Genomic DNA, 9,084 nt, shown 5'->3' with positions numbered 1-9,084 from the left:
ACACGGAAATTATATCTGCAAGGTTTCACTTAATTTTGCCTATTTTCTCTGGCATTTTTATATAAATTGGTGCTTATTATATTCTTCTCTTTTTCTGCACATTTATATGCATACTATGGAATATTATTCAACCACAAAAAAAGGAGTGGAGTTCTAACACGTGCTATAACAGGGATGAACCTTGAGGACATTATGCTAAGTGAAAAAAGGCCAGCCACAAAAGGACAAATAGTGTATGATTCCACTTATGTGAGGCACCTAGAGTAGTCAAATTCATAGAGATAGAAGGTAGAATGGTGGTTGCCAGGAACTGGAGGGAAGAGGGAATGAGGAGTTGATGTTTAATGGGTACAGAGTTTCTGTTTGGGAGGATGCAAAAGTTCTAGAGATGGATGGTGGTGATGGTTGGAAAACAATGTGAGTGTACTTAATGTCACCGAATCGTAAACTTTAAAAAATTGGTTAAGATGGTAAAATCTTACATAGATTTTACCACAATAAAAATTTTTTTGGCCCTTTGGGCAACCACTCGAGTGTGGCAGAGAAGTATGCTATATTGATGCTTGCAGTTGTAGTACAGAAGTGGAAAGGCGAGGAGATAGCTTTAGCTAGCATTTCAGCCTTTCATAAAAGCTATAATAACAGGATAACATCAAGATTTAGTGTTCGGTAATTAAAGACAAGAACAATTTTATTTTACTGCTTCTTGAAATACTAGCTTTTCCTGCCCTCTCACCAGCAAGGGACTAAGGCCAGCACCGCCTGCTTATTTTTGAACAAGTTCTACTCTTCCACCCCCCCTCGACCCCACCCTCAGCAGCAGAGGTATGACTACAATTTCCTGATGACTCTTGGTTGTGGTGACAGGATACCAGGAGATGGCAGCAAAAGACCATCTAGTAGGAAAGTCCTGCCAGATGCCCAAGAGAACAGAGAGAAGTCACAAGTTGACTTTGATTGCTAGGTCCCCACCTCAATTCAGGAAAGAGCTTAGCGTTCTGTCACTGTGTAATAACACCATGCCTGTGGCCAAGAGAGATACACCAAGCACAAGGTCATCAAGAGTCAATCACCGAAGAAAGAGCACATCACCGAAGAAAGAGCACTTCCAAAATGAGGGGAAGGAAAGAGAAAGATAAGATGAAACTGGTCAGTTAAACTCATTGAAAACGTCTAGGTTCTAGGCTTGGTGGATCCAAAGCTGGGTAAAGCAATCTCTTCCCTTGAGACAATGTCTAGTAGAAGCTGTAAACCAGATGTAGTTACATGAGGAAAAACAAAAGGCGGGTCTAAGGTGTTTGGAATGACACCTGTGCTGGGTATTTCCCTTTGCCTTCCAGATCCGCTTTGTACCCTTTTCCTTACTGCTCTCTGCCCCAAAAGCTGCTCTGTGTCGATTGGAAGCCAGAGGACACAGGAGCCAGTGAATGCCGTGGGGAGATCAGAAGGGAAAAGGTGAGTGCCATCAGGCTTTTATTCCCATGACTCTCTCCCTGCAAGGTTGCTATCGCTCACCCTGCTGCAGAAGTTTCCTCTCGCGGGGGCCTGCCCTACAGGATTCCCTCTCATTCTAGTTTCCAGTAATGGCTCCTTCCCCTCCTCTCTCCTGATATAGGGTTAGTAACAGCAGCTTCTAGTCTTGCTTCCTGCACTATCTCTTGGAGTCCTTTTCACTCCACCTATATTTTAATGAAACGCTTTGTAAATAAACCCTCCTTAAATGATCCTTACTGGTGTGCCATCTGTTTCCTGTTGGGACCGTGGCTGATACAACACCCGAATGAATCATATTCATCCTCTAAGACTGAACTCAGGTAAAGAAAGTTGAGGAATAATAGGAGTGGTTTACATGGAGGCTATTCACATGTTTTCATGGAGGACCATGCGTAATTCAGTACCACCAGAAAATAAGTTATAAAGCAAGACAGGTCAATTCAGTTGAAGCTGAAAAGCAGTTAATATGACACATAAGGCTCTCTTGATCTGGTACCCAGTACCTTGAGACTGATGCCCAATGTCAGAGAGTGTGTCTGAGAGAGAAAGGCAGTTCTTGAAGGGTGTTGATTCGTTTAGTGTTTTAGAATTTTGAATATAGTTTCCACCCAACATAGGAAGTTGGGAGAATGGTTAGGGCAGAAACTTGGCAATATGGAAACCAGCTGAGGAGAATCTACCACAATCCAGGCAAGAGATGAAAATGTGAACCAGGTTAACAGTATTTGGGATATGTTTGATAAGTAAAAAAAAATCAATAGAACTGGATACTCAAATAGAGGTGTCAAAGAACAAATGAAAACCATCAGAGGTTAAAAAAGTACAAAGTTGAGTCTATTAACTTCCCATGCAATGGAACACACACCAGTGAAGAAATGCACTGATTAATTTACTGAGGAAAAAAATACAGGTATTATTAAGTGCCAGAAAGGGAGCTTCATAGTGGTTACGCTAATGGAAGACTGAAAACTAACACTCTGGATAAAACAGAATGAATCCATAGGTCTGACGAGGTTGGTTTACTCAAGTCCTAGCACCCGCTGGTCAGGAAAGCATCATCAATTAGTTCCAACAAGTGTGTGGCTTACCACAGTCACTCAAAAAGCATGATCTTGTCAGCTTCAGCTGGTTACAGACAGTTGTGGTGATGCACAGCATTCAACTCTGATATCTCCTATGCAAGCACTGCTGTAAGTGGGACATTTTCCTTTGTTGGGGGGACAAGCATAGGAGGTGATAAAAGAGTTGAACATCCCCTCAGGCTACTGGCTTGCATGACTAGTTGGATGCGGGAGTGCGGAAACATTAACTGTGATCGTGAATACCAGAAAAGGTTTAGGGGTGGAGAGCTGGTTAGGGGAAATAAAGTTGGATGTCTGGGCCACGCTGAATTTGAAGTATCAGTGAAATAGATGTGTCTGCAGTAGAAAACTCTGAAGCAAGTCTCGAGAGATAGTTCCAGTTCTGGGAGTCAACTGGGAATAGTTAAGAGGAATCACCACTCAAGAATAGCACAGAGAGCAGTGGGCAAAGAGGTATTGTGATGGCTAATTTTATGTATTAACTTGACTAGACCACACTGCTCAGATAGTTGGTCAAACTTTATTCTACATGTTTCTGTGAAGGTGTTTTGGATGAAATTAACATTTAGATCAGTGAACTTTGAGTAAAGCAGACTGCTCTCCATAATGTGGGTGGGAGTCATCTAATCAGTTGAAGACCTGAATGAAAAAGAATGACCTCCCTTGAAAAAGAAGGAATTCTGCCAGCAGACAGACTTAAGACTTGAACTGCAGATTTTGGACTTACCAGCCTCCATAATCACGTGAGCCAATTCCTTAAAATATGTATGTATGTATCTATCAATCTATCTATCTATCTATAAATCCTATTGGCTCTGCTTCTCTGGAGAACCCTAATACAGATATTTATCCCCCAGGCCTTTTACTGTTTACATTGAGGTAGGAAGGTAACCTTACACCAGGTAGAATGGAAATATCTTTCCTTTCCTACAAGGAACAGAAATCTTTACAGCAAGGGATAGATATCAGTCTGTGATAACACCACCAAACAATGACTCTGCTGATAGAACCATCAAGGCTCCTCCTGATTTCCCTCATAAGAGTCCTGATACCCAAAGAAAAGACTCCCTATCTAAAGCGGTTAGTGGAAGAAAACAGGGCCAGCTTTTCCACATCTCATCCCTGCAAAGGTAAGGCGCAGTGAGGGCATTATGCTCTTACAGGGAGGTTTTACCATCTCTGGACTCTCTCCATCTCACAAGGCTGAGAATCATAAGGAATCCTAAGCATCCTCCTGCTTGAGGACCACTGGTTTAGGGCACTTCTTCCCAAACTCTAACATGCATATGAATCACCTGGGGACCTTGTTAGAAAACAATTCTGATTCAGTAGGTCCACGGTAAGGCCAAAGAATATGCATTTCTAGCAAACTCCCAGGGGATACGAATGCTGTCAGTCCATGGATTCCAGTTTAGTAGCAAGGTCCTAAAGTGCCGGAGGTTACTGATGCCTGACCAACTTGTGTACGAAAGTCAGTGTAGCCTTCTGGAGAATTAGCAACAGGCTTCATGTGGTCCAACAGAAGCTTCTGAGTAATAAATGTTTTATTGGTGGGAGGTGTCTTCCATGTACATTTTACCTCAGGGGGCCTTGCAAGTAAGAGAAGCTCGATGAGAACTAGACTCTGGTTGATCAGGAGGGAAAAGGTGAGATGTTAAGGTGTATCAGCAACTCCCCATGTATTTTGTCTTCTAAGATAATTGTTATAGCTTTAAAGCCATGTACACAGGGGCCTGACCATGATGCGCTTGGCCTCACCCACTTTGTACTACAGGACTGCTCTCAACGAGGAAGGCTGCAGATCTAAAGCAAACTTATTGTGTACATTTTCAGGTAATAAGTTCCATTTGTGGTGAGTTCCACTCCCCCTGGCTCAAACATCTAAATGTGATGATACCTCTATTACTCTCTACCAGTACCTTCTAGGTATCTCTACACCCATTATATGATTACATTTATTTTCTGGCTGATCAGTTTGCAGTAGCAGCCACCATCTGGGCTGGGCCCCAGCCTGTATCGCTAGTCCCATCAATACCAGATACAGCTTCCATTATGTGTGAAGTTGCCCTTCCAGGCCACAGCCCTGCTTGCTGGCTTGGAACAATGAGAGCTTGGGAGACTGAGTGTCCTAAACCCACCTCAGAGAAATGTTCTTTTGGTCTGGATCTGCTTGGATGCACCATGGAATGCGACCCCCAGAGAAGGATCCCCTCCCTGACATTTCACATTTTTATAAGGAATTTTTTATAAGGAAATTGGGAGTAACCAAAGAGTCTTGTGAACGGCAATTGAACGTCCTTGAGCTCACATAGTCAGGCAAAGACCTTTTTGGCAAGAGGAACAGCCCACTCTCAGACATCAGGCACACAGTAGAGTTTAGACACCCATGCTGGAATCAGCTGGGGATTTTGCAGCATTTTCTGCTAAGCCAACTCCTTTCTAGGTGACCAAAGTAGGAAGGTACCAGGGCTGTCCAGTAGACCAATGGGATTATGTCCCCTCTGAAAATGATTTTAAGAGGTCCAGAGTTTAAGCCCAACCACTGTGGGATAGTATAATTAGTCCATAAATAAAGAACATGAGCCTAGGGAAGGTAGCTTCTTCTTAGACCAAAACAAACAAAAAAATAGAATGAAAAATAAATCGAATTGAAGTGAGAAGAAAAAAAGTCACTGAGGAAAGTCAACACTTGCCATGCCGTGGCTTTAGGAATCACATGTAAGTGAGAGAAGAATCTCATTTCTCTCCATTCAAAACCTATTCAGCAGCCAGTTAATGCTTTAGAGGTAGCATAAGGACACCCAGAAAGAACCAGAATCTGACAGAACATGGGCCAAACTCAGGAAAACAGGGAAAGGGAACTCTTAGAGTCCAGGTTAATCATATATGAAAACGAATAAGCAGTCTCTAGACTGGAATCTGCACCCAGACCTGTGCCACCTTGGGAGAAGGCAAGTTGATTGGTTTTGTTTGAAAACATAGGAGTAAATATTTTATAAACTTGGAAAACACACAAAAAGTAAGCCCTAAAAAAATTAAAATCATCCACAATTCCTCAACTGAAATATACTTGTTAGATTTCCTCTTTTATTTTTCTTAGGTACATTATTTTTCTTAAATTGAGATGATATACAAGTGTCATGCAGTACTGTCTGAATTTTAAGTTCTGGTTTTTGTATTACAGGATCAAAACTTAACATAGGCTACAAGACTTACAATAAAACAGGTTTTTCCTCTATATTTCTAAACTTTAATATTTCATAAATTGACTTATTACAGAAGGTGAATTTAGCACTCTTACATAATGCCAGCCTCCCTCACCTCTAATATTATATCAATTTCTGGTTAAACCAATATTTACTATTTTCCTTATTAAGATTACTATGATTCCCTGAAAAGCTAAGTGGTAAATATGATTATGATTCCTTTTTGGTGCTCTTCTACCCCGTACCTGGAATTCATTTGCCTTGTTTCTTTTATTTCAGTTTAATATTTGCATAGGTTCAAAAGAAACAATTTGGAAATCTGATATGTCTCATAAGACTTACAATTTAGTTATCAGTCATTAGTGGAGGAAAACCTTTTCAGACTAAAAGATACTACCATTATATGCTTCAGCTTTATGTGTTGAAACAGACTCCTGTACGTTCTCAATTTTTCACAGAATTAAGTCCTAAAAAGTATTCTTTGATGTATCGCACAGACTGCAAAGTAACATTTTTCTTATGCTGAATGTCCAAATCTACACACATCGTCAGGAGATATTGATGGTGTGCTCTTTGCTAATAAGAAGGAAGAGAAGGAAGAAGGGACACAGAAAAGGGCAGCAAGCCCTTTTTTTCCTTGCTTGGGCATTTATCATTTTCAACATTTCTCCTTTGCCTTCTGAGAGATTTCTTACATTCACTTTCCCATCGAGACTAATATGAATGTTCTTAGCAATAGTCCTGAGCACCTAAGTGGAGATGTCAGTTTCTCTGGCTCTCCAAATCTGAAAGTCTGCCATACCTTCTCATTACTGAGCATAGGGTAATACTTTCTGGGATGTATCCATGTTTTCTGGATTTTCCTTGTTAACAGACTCAGAACCCGAGTGCCAGAACGCTAAGGGGACCTGAGGCCATTTGGGCCATTTGGTACATCCCTGTGAGCATTTACCTCAAGCAGACCTTCAATTTTTTTTTTTTTTTTTTGCGGTACGCGGGCCTCTCACTGTTGTGGCCTCTCCCGTTGCGGAGCACAGGCTCCGGACGCGCAGGCTCAGCAGCCATGGCTCACGGGCCCAGCCGCTCCGCGGCATGTGGGATCTTCCCAGACCGGGGCACGAACCCGCGGCCCCTGCATCGCCAGGTGGACTCTCAACCACTGCGCCATCAGGGAAGCCCAGACCTTCAATTTTTGAACCATACTAGCAATTGCCTGACCCAGTCTCTGCTTTACTTTCAACACAATCATTTTTCCATTTGGGATCTTTTTTTCCACAACTTTTCATCTTTGCTGTTTGCAAATGTCCGGACATCCCCTTCTTCAGGCCATACTGTGGCAACCATACCGCTCCTTTCTTCTACTTTTTACTCCCTCCAAGACTGACCTGAGGGAATTCCCTGGTGGTCCAGTGGTTAGGGCTCTGCACTTGCACTGCAGGGGCCACAGGTTTGATCCCTGGTTGGGGAACTGAAGATCCCACAAGCCGCTTGGCGCGGCCAGAAATAAAAAAGATTGGCTTGAGTTATGTATGGTTTTCTCTTCCTTCTTCCCTCCATTTTGCAATCTTCTAACTTGACCTTCTTTGAGCAGAAGCATGCATAATTTTCCCACAGAATGGGACAATCTTTTCACATACACTAAAAGGACAATCAACCTTTGCATATGCAGATATATGCCTGTCATACTTGTCTTGACTTCTGAAGTCAAGATCACAGGAATCACAAAATATTAAAATACTACAAAATACATTTCTTTCTCTTTTTTCATCTGTTTCCTACTGGAAAAGAGATTAAAGTCATTCCAATTTTTATCTTATTTTTCACACACAAAAAATATGTTTTCAATATTGTAGTACTGGGGACAGTCTCTTGAAACTTTAACTCAGCAGTGGAAGTATTACAACCCTCCAGATGAAAAGTGAAAATCCCAGGAAGGCAGTGAAACATGGAAAGCACTAGGTGCTGCAAGGGACAGTGCCTCAGGAAGAGGCTAGGCATCAAGGCACTGAACCTCTGAGAAATGCTCTACCCTGGTAGAGGTGGTAAAGATGGAGGCAGCGGCAGCACTGCTCAGTATCCGGGTGTCCAGCAGGGGGCAGTGTTGTCCAGAGATGCCAACATGGGAGTCGGCTGTGGGGGGTTGGGGTAGAAACCACCTGTAGAGACCTTGAAAACTCTAGCTGTCCCAGCTTGGGGAACTCACCCACAAATGTCTTTTTGCCTTTTTTATTTTTTTCATTTTCTTCATTTCTCATTTCCTTAACACTAGTTCTTTATGTTCTACAATCGAACTGTTAACCCCTATGAATACTTTTTTCTAGTCAAAATCTAATCTTTTGACTTCTCGGAGCTACCTCTCCTTGAGCCCTCTGTTTTCCTCCTACAGTTTCAGTGGACATTGATCTGGTAAGCTCCTGAAAGTTTGTTGAAGTCCCACCAAGTGTCATATCAACAGGCTTTCTCTAGAAATTTTGTCTTTGGAGAAAATTCAACAGTCCCAATCTCCAGTGTGGGATGGAAGGGTCAAGTTCAATGGCCAGCATTATTAAGAGTGAGCATGAGAAGGGATTGTGTGTGAGTCTCTTCATTCACTTAGGAAAACTTTCATCAATCTTTTCAATATGCCTGTTATCCTGGAATTAAGAGCTTCTCTGGTACAACATATCCTTAGAATAAGCCTTTAGTTTCCAGTGCAGTTCTGGGAGGGGTGGTCTCCTGGATTCATAGGAGGAGATGAAAAGGGAGCTCAGGGCCTAACAGTTCATTGTGCAGACTTTTAAAACAACTTCCTCATTTTCAGCTCCAAGCCTCAGCTCCCATTCTGAGGTACAGTATTTTGTGATGAGCATTTCGTTGTCAGCAGCCTGAATCAGAATACTTTTCGTGGCAGCCCCTCTGCCAGCTGGTAACTTCCTAGCTGCCGAAGATGTGTTTATATGTCTCCACGGTTGTCTCTTCTCCCATCTTCTTTATCCCTGCTTCTTTAAAGAGCCAAATTAAAATAAGAGCAAGGGGCTTCCCTGGTGGCGCAGTGGCTGAGAGTCCGCCTGCCGATGCAGGGGACACGGGTTCGTGCACCGGTCCAGGAAGATCCCACGTCGCGGAGCGGCTGGGCCCGTGAGCCATGGCTGCTGAGCCTGTGCGTCCGAAGCCTGTGCTCCGCAACGGGAGAGGCCACAGCAGTGAGAGGCCCGCGTACCACACACACACACACAAAAATAATAAAATAAAATAAGAGAAAGAATTCCTTAAAAAGTATTAATCCCTAAAGGCAAACATTTCCACTCCAAAATGTTTAAGCA

The 9,084-nt window shown here is 42.6% G+C and overlaps 1 non-coding gene across 1 annotated transcript; it reads left to right on the top strand.

Annotated features, from left to right (window-relative positions):
- Positions 1 to 7,177: 7,177 nt before the first annotated feature.
- Positions 7,178 to 7,250, top strand: TRNAA-UGC (transfer RNA alanine (anticodon UGC)). The gene has a single exon. It is a non-coding gene; the product is annotated as a tRNA-Ala (tRNA).
- Positions 7,251 to 9,084: the final 1,834 nt, after the last annotated feature.

The sequence above is a fragment of the Lipotes vexillifer genome, unplaced genomic scaffold, assembly GCF_000442215.2.
Source record: "Lipotes vexillifer unplaced genomic scaffold, Lipotes_vexillifer_v1.1 scaffold15, whole genome shotgun sequence".
In the NCBI taxonomy this organism is placed as follows: Eukaryota; Metazoa; Chordata; class Mammalia; order Artiodactyla; family Lipotidae; genus Lipotes; species Lipotes vexillifer.
Note: the sequence above shows the minus strand (reverse complement) of the source record. Positions and strands in the feature narration are given on the sequence as shown.